The sequence below is a fragment of the Somniosus microcephalus genome, chromosome 1, assembly GCF_052327205.1.
Source record: "Somniosus microcephalus isolate GS21.2 chromosome 1, FLI_Smic_1.0, whole genome shotgun sequence".
NCBI classification, from domain to species: Eukaryota; Metazoa; Chordata; class Chondrichthyes; order Squaliformes; family Somniosidae; genus Somniosus; species Somniosus microcephalus.
Genome location: NC_140987.1, coordinates 434,642,654 through 434,656,911, shown reverse-complemented (window position 1 = coordinate 434,656,911; position 14,258 = coordinate 434,642,654). Strand labels below are relative to the sequence as shown.

Here is a 14,258-nt window from a genome sequence, read left to right as displayed (position 1 = left end):
ATGGTTCTGCTGCTGCCGCGGCTGGTCTTCATCCGAATCTGATGTCCAGGAGGAAAGGAATTAAATGGTCGCTATGCTTTTGGTATATGCTTCAGTTAAGGAAGCGCTTAGTCAAGGTGGGGAGAGGGGTTTCCAAGGGGGTCACACTGGAGATGGGTGTCAGGCTCCAAACTTCCACAACACTGAGTATGCCTGCTAAAAGTTTGCCCAGACCTGAAACAACAAAGTTCTGCCACCTGCAAATGATCATCGGTGAAAACTCCTTTGTAATGGTGGAGCTGCAGCTGTTCGTAAGCAATCCACTAGTGAGGCCACCAGGGTTACCTGGCGTGTTCCAGAGGAGGCGTGTAGGATGGGGGAAATGTGTTAAAATCAGAAAGGCCTCTTAAAATGGGATTATAGAGGCAATTAAGTGGTTGTTAAAAGCCTTAAGGGCCTATCCCGCCTCTTGGAGGCGGGATGGAAAGCGGGTCAGAAAACACGCACTTGGGAAAATTGCTCGGAAGCGGGATAGAGGCGGGAACGGGCCTGCCAGTTTTGGCGATTTTAACAACTCGCATGCCTCCAAACCCGCCTCCTCGGGGCTGGGAAAATCGAGCCCACTGTGTCCCTTCTGATCTGAGGAAGTGTGAAATCCTGATGTGAGGAGTCACTGGGCCCTTGCCTTTCACTTGTGGTTCTGCCTAAGTTACAGTGGGAGTGGGGGTTGGGTGATATGAGCCCTACGTTGCAGGGCAGACTGGGGGCATAATCAAGGTGGCAGTGACTGATGGAACAGGACCTTTTAAAAATGTATTCTTGGGATATGGCCACGTGAGCAACACTGACATGATAGTATTCATTTCCCATCCATAGTTACCCTGAGGGCATTAAGAGTCAACTATGTAGTGTGTGACTGGTATCGCATGTAGGTCAGACTAGATAGGTAGGTAAGGGGTCACTGAGTCATGGGGGGCAGGTGTTTCTTGCATCTGTCCCATTCCAGATATTGCAAAATAAGAGGTAGAAGTGGCAAGAATTGGAATTCTGGACCGTCCCATCCCTGGGGCCCCCAACATACCGTACGCTTGCGTGATGCAGGCATACAGTCCTTTAGACCAGTGGCAGTAGAGCCCACCTGAAACTGATCGGCCAATCTGTACGAAGAACCAGGGCGGGATCAACAGAGAATGAGCATCAAAAAGAGTGCAGAAGAGGTCTACCTGGAAAGGAGCACTTGGAGCTGATTTCACCATTACTGCTGGACATGCCGGCTTCTGACGCAAGCAGTTGCCCATATATTACTACCCACCTAGCGGGTCCCTCAGCTACACCTATACTGGCACAGGAGCCTGCCAACCATGTGCAAATGACCTGAACTGGGAACTCTGATAGGACCTAATCTGTAAGGAAATGGAGAGACAGAAGTTTCCCTCTGCCATTGGTATAGTAGCGGACTGGAATCATGGGTTTTCAGGCCTGAATACATATATCTCTTGCTGTTGCTTAGAAGGAGCAAGAGCATAAAAGTTCAAAGAAGCATTAAATTGACAGCTTCTGACAGAGCTGTTGCTACCCTTCGTGGTTTCTAGACCTGGCACTGCAAAATTCTGTCCTGGCTTCCTTGGGGAATCAGAGGGCTGGATTTTTCAGAGGGGTGGGTTTGCTACCAGGGGAGGGCCAGGTCAGTGTAATGATCAGTAACCTGTCATTCTAGAATGGTACACTAGGTGGAGCTGTATGTTGCTGTATGTTTAGCTGTATGTATATAAGAGTGGGCTACCCACGATGCACTAGGCTACCCAGAAGGCAGTAGTCAAGATGGATGCTGTACAGAAGTCCACATGGCATGAATAAAGTGACTAGCTAGAAGCTAGCTGTTCAAAATGAAAACGACTCATTATTAATGAACATAACAGTCAGGACTTCGGCCTGCAATGACTCAGATCCTTCTTTATCATCTCACATGAAAGCCTGTGATTTGGCTCTTTGAAACAATCTCCATGTCTTGCAATAAAATATTTGCAATAAATGGTTATAAAAAATGACAGAAACTGATTTGATACTGCCCTAATTCATTTCACATGGCACCCTTACAAGCCAATAGACAACAACAACAACAACAACTTGCATGTACAGGAAACTTTGGTTTATCCGGAGGTTGTATGTCCGGAAACCTCGATCTGACGGCGGAAATCAGCAGCCGTTTTGGTTAGGTTTTTTTTTCTTCTCCTAGCATTTGTTTTAACAGTCAGGCTCTGGAAAGCGTCCCTGTAGCTTAGCAACAGCTTCAGAGATGCTTCCAAGGTACAGGCCGAGTGTTTACAAGCTGTTGCTAAGCAACAGTGTTTGTTGTCAGATACGGAGATGAAAACCTCCGTATCCTTCAACATTAGCGCTGGTCTATCCGGAAGTTTTGATAGATCAGCAGCAGCTCGGTCCCGTCGGTGCCGGATATCGTGAAGTTTCCTGTAAATAGCGCCTTTAATGTAGTAAAACGTCACACGGCATTTCACAGGAGTGTCATGAAACAAAAGTTGACACCGAGTCACATGAGATATTAGGGCAGATGACCAAATGTTTGGTCAAAGAGGTAGGTTTTAAGGAGTATCGTAAAGGAGGAAAGAGAGCTAGAGAGGTTTAGGGAGAGAATTCCACAGCTTAGGTCCTTGGCAGGTGCAGGCACCACCGCCAATGGTGGAGCGATTAAAATCGGGTATGCTCAAGAGTCCAGTATTAGAGAAGCGCAGATATTTCGGAGGGTTGTATGGCTGGAGGAGGTTACAGAGATAGGGAAGGGTGAGGCCATGGGGAGATTTGAAAACAAGGATGGGAATTTTAAAATTGAGGCATTGCTTAACCGGGAGCCAATGTAGGTCAGCGAGCACAGGGGTGATGGTGGGTGAGCGGGACTTGGACAGACAGAGAAGACTTTCAATCTACCAGATCTCAGAAGGGAAAGAATAATGTCTAACCCACTCCAACCAGTCAGTCTTGTTAATTCTTTATTATTTGGCAAGTTCTAATATAAAAGGACCTGCATTGCTTCAACATCTTAAATATTTTCACAAGAAAATAGACAGGAAACTGCTTTATCAGAAACACACTGAGAACAACTAGATGGTGCATGGAGAAAATCTGTTCATGATTTGGACTTTGGGTCCCGGAGGCTCTGAAAGTATTATCACATTAACAGCAATCCGTGGTACAGCGATGTGCCAAGGCTCTTACAAGTATTATTAAAGAGCAAAGTATCTTCATTTTCATGATAAACAATTCAACAAACATTTATTTATTTGCGAGCATGCAATGTAATGATGTAAATCAAGTAAATAATCATCATGCTTATGCGTAACAAAATAACTCAGTTTCTCTCTCTTCACCGCCCCCCCACCCGGTCCTAGGATAAAAGTCCGCTGAACATTATACTTTGTCCCAGTAATGCTTTTTTCTTCCAGCTTTTCCTCTCCTCTCATGAAGCTAATAATATGATAGAATTTCACATTGAGTTTGAGAGTGACATTCTTAAGTCAGAAACTAGAGTCTTAAACTTAAATAAAGCCAATTACGTAGGTATGAGGGGCAAGTTGGCTAAGGTAGATTGAGAAATTAGATTAAAAGGTGTGATGGTAGATAAGCAGTGGCAAACATTTAAAGAAATATTCCAAAATTCTCAACGAATATACATTCCATTGAGAAATAAAAACTCCAACGGAAAAATGATTCATCCGTGGCTAACTAAAGAAGTTAAGGATAGTATTAGATTAAAAGAAGAAGCATATAATATTACAAAGAATAGTAGTAAGCCTGAGGATTGGGAGAGCTTTAGAAACCAGCAAAGGATGACCAAAATATTGATAAAAAGGGAGAAAATAGAATATGAGAGTAAACTAGCAAGAAATATAAAAACAGATTGGAAGAGCTTCTACAAGTATGTAAAAACGAAGAGAGAAGCAAAAGTTGGTCCCTTAGAGGCTGAGACAGGAGAAATTATATTGGGGAACAACGAAATGGCAGAGACTTTAGACAAATATTTTGTATCTGTCTTCGCAGTAGAAGACACAAAAAGCATACCAAAAATAGTGGGGAACCAAGGGACTAATGAGAGTGAGGAACTTAAAGTAATTAATATCAGTAGAGAAAAAATACTTAAGAAACTAATGAGATTAAAAGCTGATAAATTCCCTGGACCTGATGGCCTACATCCTAGGGTTCTAAAAGCGGTGGCTGCAGAGATAATGGATGCATTGGTTGTGATCTTCCAAATTTCCCGAGATTCTGGAATGGTCCCAGCAGATTGGAAGGTAGCAAATGTAACCAATGTTCCTTCTAATTTTGTTTGGCCCTGCGCAGCCCTTTAAGGGGCTGTGTGGGCCATCCAAACTACCGCACATGTGCAGTTTTTGTATTGAAAATCCGGCTAGCCGGCTGTGCAGATTCCCAGGAGCGCTGCGCTACAGGGAACATTGAATGTAACCCCGCTATTCAAGAAAGAAGGGAGAGCAAAAACAGGGAACTACAGGCCAGTTAACCTGACATCAGTTATCGGGAAAATGCTGGAATCCACTATTAACGCAATGTTAACAGGGCACTTAAAAAATCATAATATGATTACGCAGAGTCAACATGGTTTTATGAAAGGGAAATCGTGTTTGACAAATTTATTAGAGTTTTTTAAGGATGTAACTAGCAGGATAGCTAAAGGGGAACCAGTGGATGTAGTATATTTGGATTTTCAAAAGGCATTTGATAAGGTGCCACATAAAACATTGTTATGCAAGATAAGGGCTCATGGGGTTGGGGGTAATATATTAGCATGGATAGAGGATTGGTTAAGGATAGAAACAGAGAGTAGGAATAAACAGGTAATTTTCAGGTTGGCAAGCTGTAACTAGTGGGGTGCTGCAAGAATCAGTGCTGGGGCCTTAGCTATTTACAATCTATATTAATGACTTAGATGAAGGGACCGAGTGTACTGTATTCAAGTTTGCTGATGATACAAAGTTAGGTGGGACAGTAAGCTGTGGCAAGGACACAAAGGACCTGCAAAGGGTTTAGACAAGTTAAGTGAGTGGGCAAGAAGGTGGCAGATGGAGTATAATGTGGGTAAATGTGAAGTTATTCACTTTGGTAGGAAGAATAGGAAAACAGAATATATTTTAAATGGTGAGAAACTATTAAATGTTGGTGTTCAGAGAGAGTTGGGTGTCCTCGTACAGGAAACACAGAGAATTAGCATATAGGTACAGCAAGAAATTAGGAAGGCCAATGGCATGTAGGCCTTTATTGCAAGGGGGTTGGTGTACAAGAGTAAGGAAGTCTTGCTACAATTGTACAGGGCCTTGGTGAGACCACACCTGGAGTACGGTGCACAGTGTTGGTCTCCTTATCTAAGGAAGGATATACTTGCCTTAGAGGCGGTGCTATGAAGGTTCACTAGATTGATTCCTGGGATGAGGATTGTCCAATGGGGAGAGGTTGAGTAGATTGGGCCTGCACTCTGGAGTTTAGAAGAATGAGAGGTGAGCTCATTGAAACATATAGGGTCCTGAGGGGGATTGACAGGATAGATGCTAAGAGATTGTTTCCCTTGGCTGGCGAGTCTAGAACTAGAGGACATAGTCTCAGGATAAGGGGTTGGCCATTTAAGACTGAGATGAGGAGGAATTTCTTCACTCAGAGGGTTGTGGATGCTGAGTCGTTGAATATAGTCAAGGCTGAGATCGATAGAGTTTTGGACTCCAGGGGAATCGAGGGATATGGAGATCGGGTGGGAAAGTGGAGTTGAGAGCGAAGATCAGCCTTGATCTTATTGAATGGCGGAGCAGGCTCGAGGGGCTGTATGGCCTACTCCTGCTCTTAATTCTTATGATATTATGTTCTAATTCATGCTGGGTATAAAGAAAGAAGGACTTGCATTTCCATAGCACCTTCATGATGTCACTATATCCCAAAGTGCTTTACAGCCAATTAAGTTTTTTGGTGAGGCTTAGTCACTGTTGTAATGTAGGAAACGCAGCAGCCAATTTGCACACAGCAAGCTCCCACAAACAGCAATGTGATAATGAGCAAATCATCTGTTTTAGTGGTGTTGTTTGAGGAATAAATATTGGTCAGGACACCAGGGTTAACTCCCCTGCTCTTCTTCGAAATATTGCAATGGGATCTTTTACGTCCACCCGAGAGGGCAGGCGGAGGTTTAATGTCTCAGCCGAAAGATAAATATACAGTCCCATGGTCACCAGCTCACCCAGGTAACCATTCTTCATGTGTGACCCTAACCAGTGAGTACCAGCAGGCTAATTTGCCAAGTGAGGGTATTGCAGCAAAGCGTGATCCTGTCCTCGCATGACTTTCACACGTGGCTTCATAGCACCTGATAGCAATCAGGAGCGGAAATACTGTCAGACCTTTCTCTTCCCTAGCCCAGTAGCACTGAGTTCAATTGTAGTGACCTTACTTACTGCTGGCCTGACTGAGATCACCTTAGTCAACACAGACCAGAAACTGAATCTGGTGCATATGACTCAGTTTCACATTGACTAGTGGCTTCAGCAACTGAATGATCAGGAGTGCTATTAGCATCTAGTTTGGCAATCTTATTTCACATTGAACCCTTACAGACAAAAGAGACTTTCATCCTATCAGTCTGTACAGGATCGCACTCAAATCTTCAGAAGTGATGGGACAGTGACTAACTCATTATCTAGCAACGTTTACTATCAGAACAATTCCATTGTTTAAATACTTTTTTGGTGCATGTTTTCACTTACACTGTTACTGACAGGAAATTGGACGGGTATTTATTGAACATATATTGGGAGCAATTGCACAGATTATAGGAAAAAAATATGATGGCAATTTGGGAGTTCTGGATCTGGAAGGCTCTGAAAGTATTATTACATTATCACTGCTACAATCTGTGCCGGATTGATGTGCCAAGATTCTTATGAGTTTTATTAAATGAGCAGTGTACAATCTTTGTGATAAAGTGCTCAACAAACATTTACTTCTTTGCAAGCACACAATGTATTGATGTAAATCACATCAAAATGATCAGCATTGTGTCAGTTCTATATAACCACAATGGCCCCCAGTTCCTCTACCTTCTTTCGCCCTCAGCCCCCACCCCACCCTGTGCTCAAACAATAAAGGCAGTTTGCTAAACCCTGTGCCAAGCCCCAATTATGTAAATTACCTTCCTCTTCTGTCCTGAAGGCAGTGACCCTTACTGGGCTACAATACCACAAGTGCCGACCCCCTGACACCTCACGCACTTGCTCGTTCTTCATGTGCGTGTCCAGGCAGTGACTGTGCGTATTTGACCGGGGAGCTCTTCATAACTGAGCCCAATCCTCTTCCTACACAACGCGCATGCATGCGCACTTTCCAGCCAGAGGGGTCATTGGATAATGATCAGTCGCAGGAACCCGAGCCTGTCTTTCCCTCCCCCGCACTTGAGCACAAAGCTCAATTACATAGCAATCAGAACACAGAGGCAGACCGTTTGGCCCATCCCGTCTGTGTTGGTGTTTATCCGCCACATGCGCAGTAGTCCTAACCCCATGTACCTGCCCTGTTCCCATATCCCTTTATCCCCCTTTTCTGCAACCACCTATCTAACCTATTCTTAAATGTTGACTGGTCTTAGCTGCAAACAAGAACTCTGATAGTTCATTCCGCACCCTCACACCCCAGGTTTCTCCTGCTCTCTGTCCTAAATGCATTATATTTAATCTTACATTGACCCACCCCCCCCCCCCACAACTGCCATTCTAGATCCCTCAATCACGGGAAACATTTTGGGGGAGAAATTCGGTGGAGCCGCAAACGGGGCGCCAAGCTCGCCTGGGCGCCGGAATTAGCGCAGCGATCGGAGCAGTTGCGGCCGCCAGAAATTCAGCTTGAACGCCCCAAGAGGGACACGGGGTGAGGCTCGAGGTGCTCCGCGTCCCTCTTAGGGCGCTGAAACTGAATATCGCAGCGCAACGTGCCGCAGCGCCACACGCTGTGGCACGGCGCGCTGCGGTACTGCTGGCCTTCCTCCCATTCTTAAGGGGGAGGGGCCTGCACCAGCACGATCGGAGATCGCGAGTGCCGGCAAAAGAGCCCGGCACCGAGGAGAAGTGCCGGGCTCTCGGAAAACAGCCGGCAATGCCGCGGGGGATGATCAGGAGGCCGGGGACGGAGGTGCTGGCAGGCGGCCGCCAAAAAAAACGGCCGCCCCGCACCTCCACCTTAATTTGCGCCACTGCCGCCACAGGTAGGCCCCATGAACCGGGCGCGATTTGCGAACGGCGCTACAGAGGCGGTTGCTGCCAAATATCGCGATCGGGGCGGTAGCGGGGCGCTGCGCACACCGATGACATCATCGGTGGCGGTGCAGCGCAACAGGCTAATGCCGCCATTAGCGCCCCATCTAAATATCGCGGGAGGCGTGGCCAGTGACGCTAAAGCCACTGAGTGCCCTCTTTAGGCGCTAACTGGTGGCGCAGCCCACCGAATTTCTAGGCCTTTGTTTTTATCTACTCTGTCACATCTCTTCATAATTTTCAACATCTCTATCAAGTCAACCCATAATCTCCTCTGTTCTAAAACAGCGCCAATTTTTCAAGTCTTTATTTGTATTTCCAAGCATCATCCTAGTGAACCTGCATTGAAGCGCCCTTACAGGTGTCAGCCATGGCTCAGTTGGCATTACTCTTACCTCTGAGTTACAAGGTTGTGGGTTTGGGTCCCACTCCAGGCACTTTGAGCGCACAATCTAGGCTAACACTCCAGTGCAGTACTGAGAGAATTGCTCAAGAGAGTTCTCTCTCAGTGTCCTGGCCAATATTTATCCCTCAACCAACACCACTAAAAACAGATTATCTGGTCATTATCACATTGCTGCTTGTGGGACCTTGCTGTGCATTATTGACTGCATCACAACAGTGACTACACTTCAAAAGTACTGTAAAGCGTGTTGGGACGTCCTGTGGTCATGAAAGAAGATATAACTGCAAGTCTTTTCTTTCAGTGCACTGACTGAGATCAGTCATCCCAGCACCAGGCCACAGATTGAACCTGGTACCTTCGTGGACTGAGGGGGGGGGGGTTCCATACTGTACAGCTCTTTTAGCAAGGGAGCCCTCCCGATATTGAGAGGAGGGGGGTGGGGGGCAAAGCCAGTGAAAGACTGTGCAACACACACAGGGTTAAAGGAGGGCTTCGCACCAATCAGCAAGAAGGAGGGGCGGAGTTGCACTGCAAACAGGAAAGAAACAACAGAAATCGAGGAGAATCCGGGCTCCAGATATTGCACGCTGCACAGGAGTGGATGGAATATATGTTTCAAACTTTGTGATTGCAGCACTCTGCCCGCTCTGTGTGCAAACTGGAAGAAGGTAAAGAGAGAGAAACTAGGAGCTAAAAATCACTGCTTTCGATTGAATGGAAAATTAATTTGCATTCACACAGCTACCGAGCGATTCGCAATTTCAAATTCAATACCAATATATATATAGGTATTGAATTTGAAATTTCACTATATATATAGTGAAATATTTCGCTTGTTTGCCTGGCAAGGAGATTAAAACAATCAAACATTCAAATCTAGGCAAGAACCGTTTTGACCAAAGCTTTGCAAAGGTGTATGAAACCTTATTATTTCGTGAAGTTCAGACTTTTAATTTCTTTTTAATAACATCGTTTCTATATAACGTACTGGATGTACAAGCCATGACCTGTTAAAAATCGTGAACGTTTACGTGGCTCCAGACTGATTTAATTTATTCCTAACGAACTTCAGTAATTATCCGACAAAATATTTGTATACAGGGGTATTTAATTGTAACTGACCATTTATCTATCGGTATTTGGCTGTTTTAAGCAGGTAGTTTGTTAAAATAAGCAGGAAGTGTTGGTTTAATTCCCCCTTTGAGTTTTCCATAACTGCATCACCGTGCTGTGTGGAAGTGGACAAGTCGGGGCATGTACCGAGAGGCGAATGGGCCAGCAAAGGCTCGCTGTCGTTTTACTTCAGATTAACAAAGATGATGCTGGGTGTGAGCTGCAGTTTTTAATGGCTCCAAAAACTTGGATCCAGACTGTGATTAATTATGCAACGGGTGGAGAAGGTTAAACTTGATAAAACTGACCAGCAGCTTGCTTCCAGTGGGTCTGGTGGGTGAACAGAGGACCCGCTGCCCTTTTACTAAGCTGCACATGGTTCCTGGACATTTAATGGGATATCATTGCCTTCCAGAATTATTAGGCAAGTCATGCTTGTCCAGTGTGGTGCTGAAAGCGATGAGCGAGTGGTTTTCTCTTTGCCCAAATGGTGCCAATCTATTTATCATGGCGTGTAACAACGAGCACCTTTTTAACATCATAAAACGTCCCCAGGCGCTTCGCGGGAGCGTCATCAGATAAAATTTGTCACTGAGCCATGTAAGGAGATATTGGGACAGATGACCAAAAGCTTGGTCAAAGAGGTAGGTTTTAAGGAGCGTCTTAAAGGAGGAAAGAGAGGTAGCGAGGCGGAGAGGTTAAGGGAGAGAATTCCAGAGTTTAGTGCTTAGGCAGCTGCCAGTGGTGGGGTGATTTTAAAATCAGGGATGTGTAAGAGGCCAGAATTAGTGGAGCGTAGGGCTGGAGGAAGATTTGCCATATTTTCTCCCCTTTTGCAGCCCCCTGGGTCGTACGCCTTCTGTACCCAAACGCTGTGACACGTGTGTGAGTGGTCTGTTCCCAGGTCACGAGCAATGCCACCAGCAGGCAGGGATTAAAGTGGGCCCAAACAATCTGGTGCATTGGTATGGCCCATATACTGTCTTGCCACATTCAATTCTGCTTGTCCTGGTGAGATGGCAAATGTAGAATTTTTTTTGCATTGGCTGTTCGTCCTCCCCCTATTTGCTAAGAGATTCGAGCACGAGGCCAGAGCGAGCTTGCAGTCCCTCTCTGAGTGCTACCTGTGTGTGCATGCCATGCTCCTGCAGCCGACTGACCCTGCAGCCAATTGACCCTGCATGCCTGCTGGTGCTGATCTCTTGTTTCAGCTTGAACGCAGGTAGGTAACTGTTTTCGACAGCAAAATACTGCAGATGCTGGAAATCCGAAATAACAACAGAAAATGCCGGAAAAAATCAGCAGGCCAGGGCAACATCCGTGGAGAGAAATTAGAGTCAATGTTTCAGGTCAAAACCCTTTATCAAGACTAAAGAGGCACAGGGAATGAAATAGATTAAGAGGCCAGGCTGGGAGAGAACAAAAGAGAAGAGACATTAAGAGGTATTCAAAATGAGACGAGATGGTGATAGGACTAGTGGAGACAAAAGACAGCTCTAGATTAGGTGTGAAATGCGCTGGCAGAATGGGAGACAGCTGCCATGTGGGAGAGAGGAAAAAAAAGGAAAGGGGGGGGGGAGAAAAACCAAAACAAAGGTGTGGATAAAAAATATAAGTAAAAATGTAATAGGGGCCGAGGTTATGATCTGAAATTGTTGAACTCGATATTGAGTCCGGAAGGCTGTAAAGTGCCTAATCGGAAGATGAGGTGCTGTTCCTCGAGTTTACGTTGAGCTTCCGTGGAACAATGCAAGAGGCCAAGGACGGTGAGGTCCGAGTGGGAATGGGGCGGTAAATTTAAATGACAGGTGACCGGGAGCTCGGGGTCACCCTTACGGACTGAACGGAGGTGTTCCGCAAAGCGGTCACCCAATCTGCGTTTGGTCTCCCCAATGTAGAGGAGACCGCATCGTGAGCAGCGAATACAGTATACTAGATTGCAAGAAGTACAAGTAAATCGCTGTTTCACCTGGAAGGGGTGTTTGGGGCCCTGGACAGTGGGAAGGGGGGAGGTATAAGGGCAGGTGTTACATCTCCTGCGCTTGCACGGGAAGGTGCCAGGGGAAGGGGTGCTGAGGGTGATAGAGGAGTGGACTAGGGTGTCTCGGAGGGCGTGGTCCCAACGGAATGCTGAAAGGGGAGGGGAGGGGAAGATGCGTTTGGTGGTGGGATCACTTTGGAGGTGGTGGAAATGGCGGCGGATGATCCGTTGAATGTGGAGGCTGGTGGGGTGAAAGGTGAGGACAAGGGGAACCCTATCGTGGTTCCGGGAGGGAGGGGCAGGGGTGAGGGCAGAAGTGCGGGAGATAGAACGGACACGGTCGAGGGCCGTGTCGACCACGGTAGAGGGGAATCCTCAGTTGAGGAAAAAGGAAGCCATGTCGGAAGCACTGGTGTGGAAGGTGGCATCGTCGGAGCAGATGCGGCGGAGACGGAGAAACTGGGAGAATGGAATAGAGTCCTTACAGGAGGCGGGGTGGGAGGAAGTGTAGTAATGGAAAAGGTAATATAAAATTGTAGTATAAAATAATAGTAGTAGAGAATAGGTAAATGTTTTCCATGTCTTTGACATGAGCCCTGATTTTAACTCTGGGTGGGAATCAGGTGGGTGGCAAGCCCCCATCACTTTGAGTGTAAACTCCCGGGCCTCATTTGCATGGGCCAGTGAGTGTCCCACGGGAAGCGCCAGCTGGGTGGGTGCGGAATTTCGGGCAGCAGGAGATCGCCACCAGGAACTCAAAGGAATGGTCTCTGGCACTCGTAAGTGCTTAGGAGGTGGGGATTGGGAGGGCATTGCGGTTGGTGGAGGGTGCAGGAAGCACTTGGCAAGGGATGGTCAAGATTTCCTTGTGGGGCCCAGAGGTGCATCCCTGCATCTCCTGGCTCACAAGGAAGCAGGAAAATTTAAAATATATATTTATTTTAGATCCGCTTGCCAACCGGTCCGACACCAACTGAAATTCTTAGTTAAAATTGCATCGGGGTCGTAATTGTGTCATTGGAGCCCGATTTTAAATATATTCATGGGGCCCCTCCCCGCCTGTGATAGGCGCCTTGGCTGCCTCCGGAAAGTACCCGGTTAAAATGGCGGCCGGCGGGAACGTGGCAGTAAGTACGCTGCTGCTGTCTTAACCTCCCGCCCCGCCCCTGTCAAGCGAGCAGGGTTACAATCAAGTCGAAGGAGGCTACACCACAGAGAGGCAAGAAACAAATTGGCGCACAGCCATGCCTGTTATGAAATCAGTCGGATCACGTCCATGAAATGGACAAAGCCAAGAAAAGCATGACACATAAAGGAAATACTACGCCTTTAATATAAAAGTTGTATAACAAAACAAGGTCTTCCAATACAAATTTAAATCATCTTCCAACAAGATGTACAAATTTTAAACTTTATCTTAGACTTTATTTTGGCTTCATTTCTGACGACGCCAGCGATGTAAAACTAGTTCTCGGAGACTTGATATATTGGGACTATTTCCTGTGGCGCAGAGAAGGTCATGAGGAGATTTAATAGAGGTTTTTAAAACATGAAGGCTTTTGTTAGGGTAAATAGGGAAAGAAAGTTTCCTCTTACTGAGTCAGTGATGAAAGATCCTAAAGTCAACATTGTCATTGAGCGTGAGGGAAGGGTTTAGGAGGAATTTCTAAGCAGCAAGTTGTTGAGGCATGGCCTGCTTTGACACAGGGAGTGGTTGAGGCAGGGACTGTTGCATCTTACCATAGAATCATAGAAATTTACGGCACAGAAGGCAGACATTTGGCCCACCGTATCTGTGCCGGCCGACAAAGAGCTATCCAGCCTAATCCCACTTTCAAGTTCTTGGTCCGTAGGCTTGTAAGTTACAGCACTTCAAGTGCATATCCAAGTACTTTTGAAATGTGATGAGGGTTTCCGCCTCTGCCACCCTTTCAGGCAGTGAGTGCCAGAACCCCACCACCACCCTCTGGGTGAAAATATTTACATAGATACATAGAAGATAGGAGCAGGAGTAGGCTATTCGGCCCTTCGAGCCTGCTCCGCCATTCAATGAGATCATGGCTGATCATCCAAATTCAGTACCCGGTCCCTGCCTTCTCCCCATGTCCCTTGATCCCTTTAGCCTTAAGAAATATATCCAACTCTTTCTTGAATATACTTAATGAACTGGCCTCCACCGCCCTCTGTGGCAGAGAATTCCACAGGTTCACCACTCTCTGGGTGAAGAAATTCCTCCTCATTTCAGTCCTAAATGGCTTACCCCTTATCCTTAGACTATGACCCCTGGTTCTGGACTCCCCGGCCATCAGAAACATCCTTCCTGCATCTAGTCTGTCCAGACCTGCCAGAATCTTATAGGTTTCGATGAGATCCCCTCTCAATCTTCTAAACTCCAGTGAGTATAAGCCCAATTGACACAATCTCTCCTCATACGTCATTCCTGCCATCCCAGGTATCAGCCTGGTGA

General features: G+C 46.3%; 1 protein-coding gene across 1 annotated transcript in view; it reads left to right on the top strand.

The window, feature by feature from the left end:
• The first annotated feature begins 9,177 nt into the window (after positions 1–9,177).
• Positions 9,178–14,258, top strand: part of eda2r (ectodysplasin A2 receptor) — a 60,981-nt gene continuing 55,900 nt past the window's right edge. The window contains exon 1 of the mRNA XM_086000816.1: positions 9,178–9,365. The gene's annotated coding sequence lies outside the window, so the exon portion shown is untranslated. The remainder of the gene's footprint in view (positions 9,366–14,258) is intronic.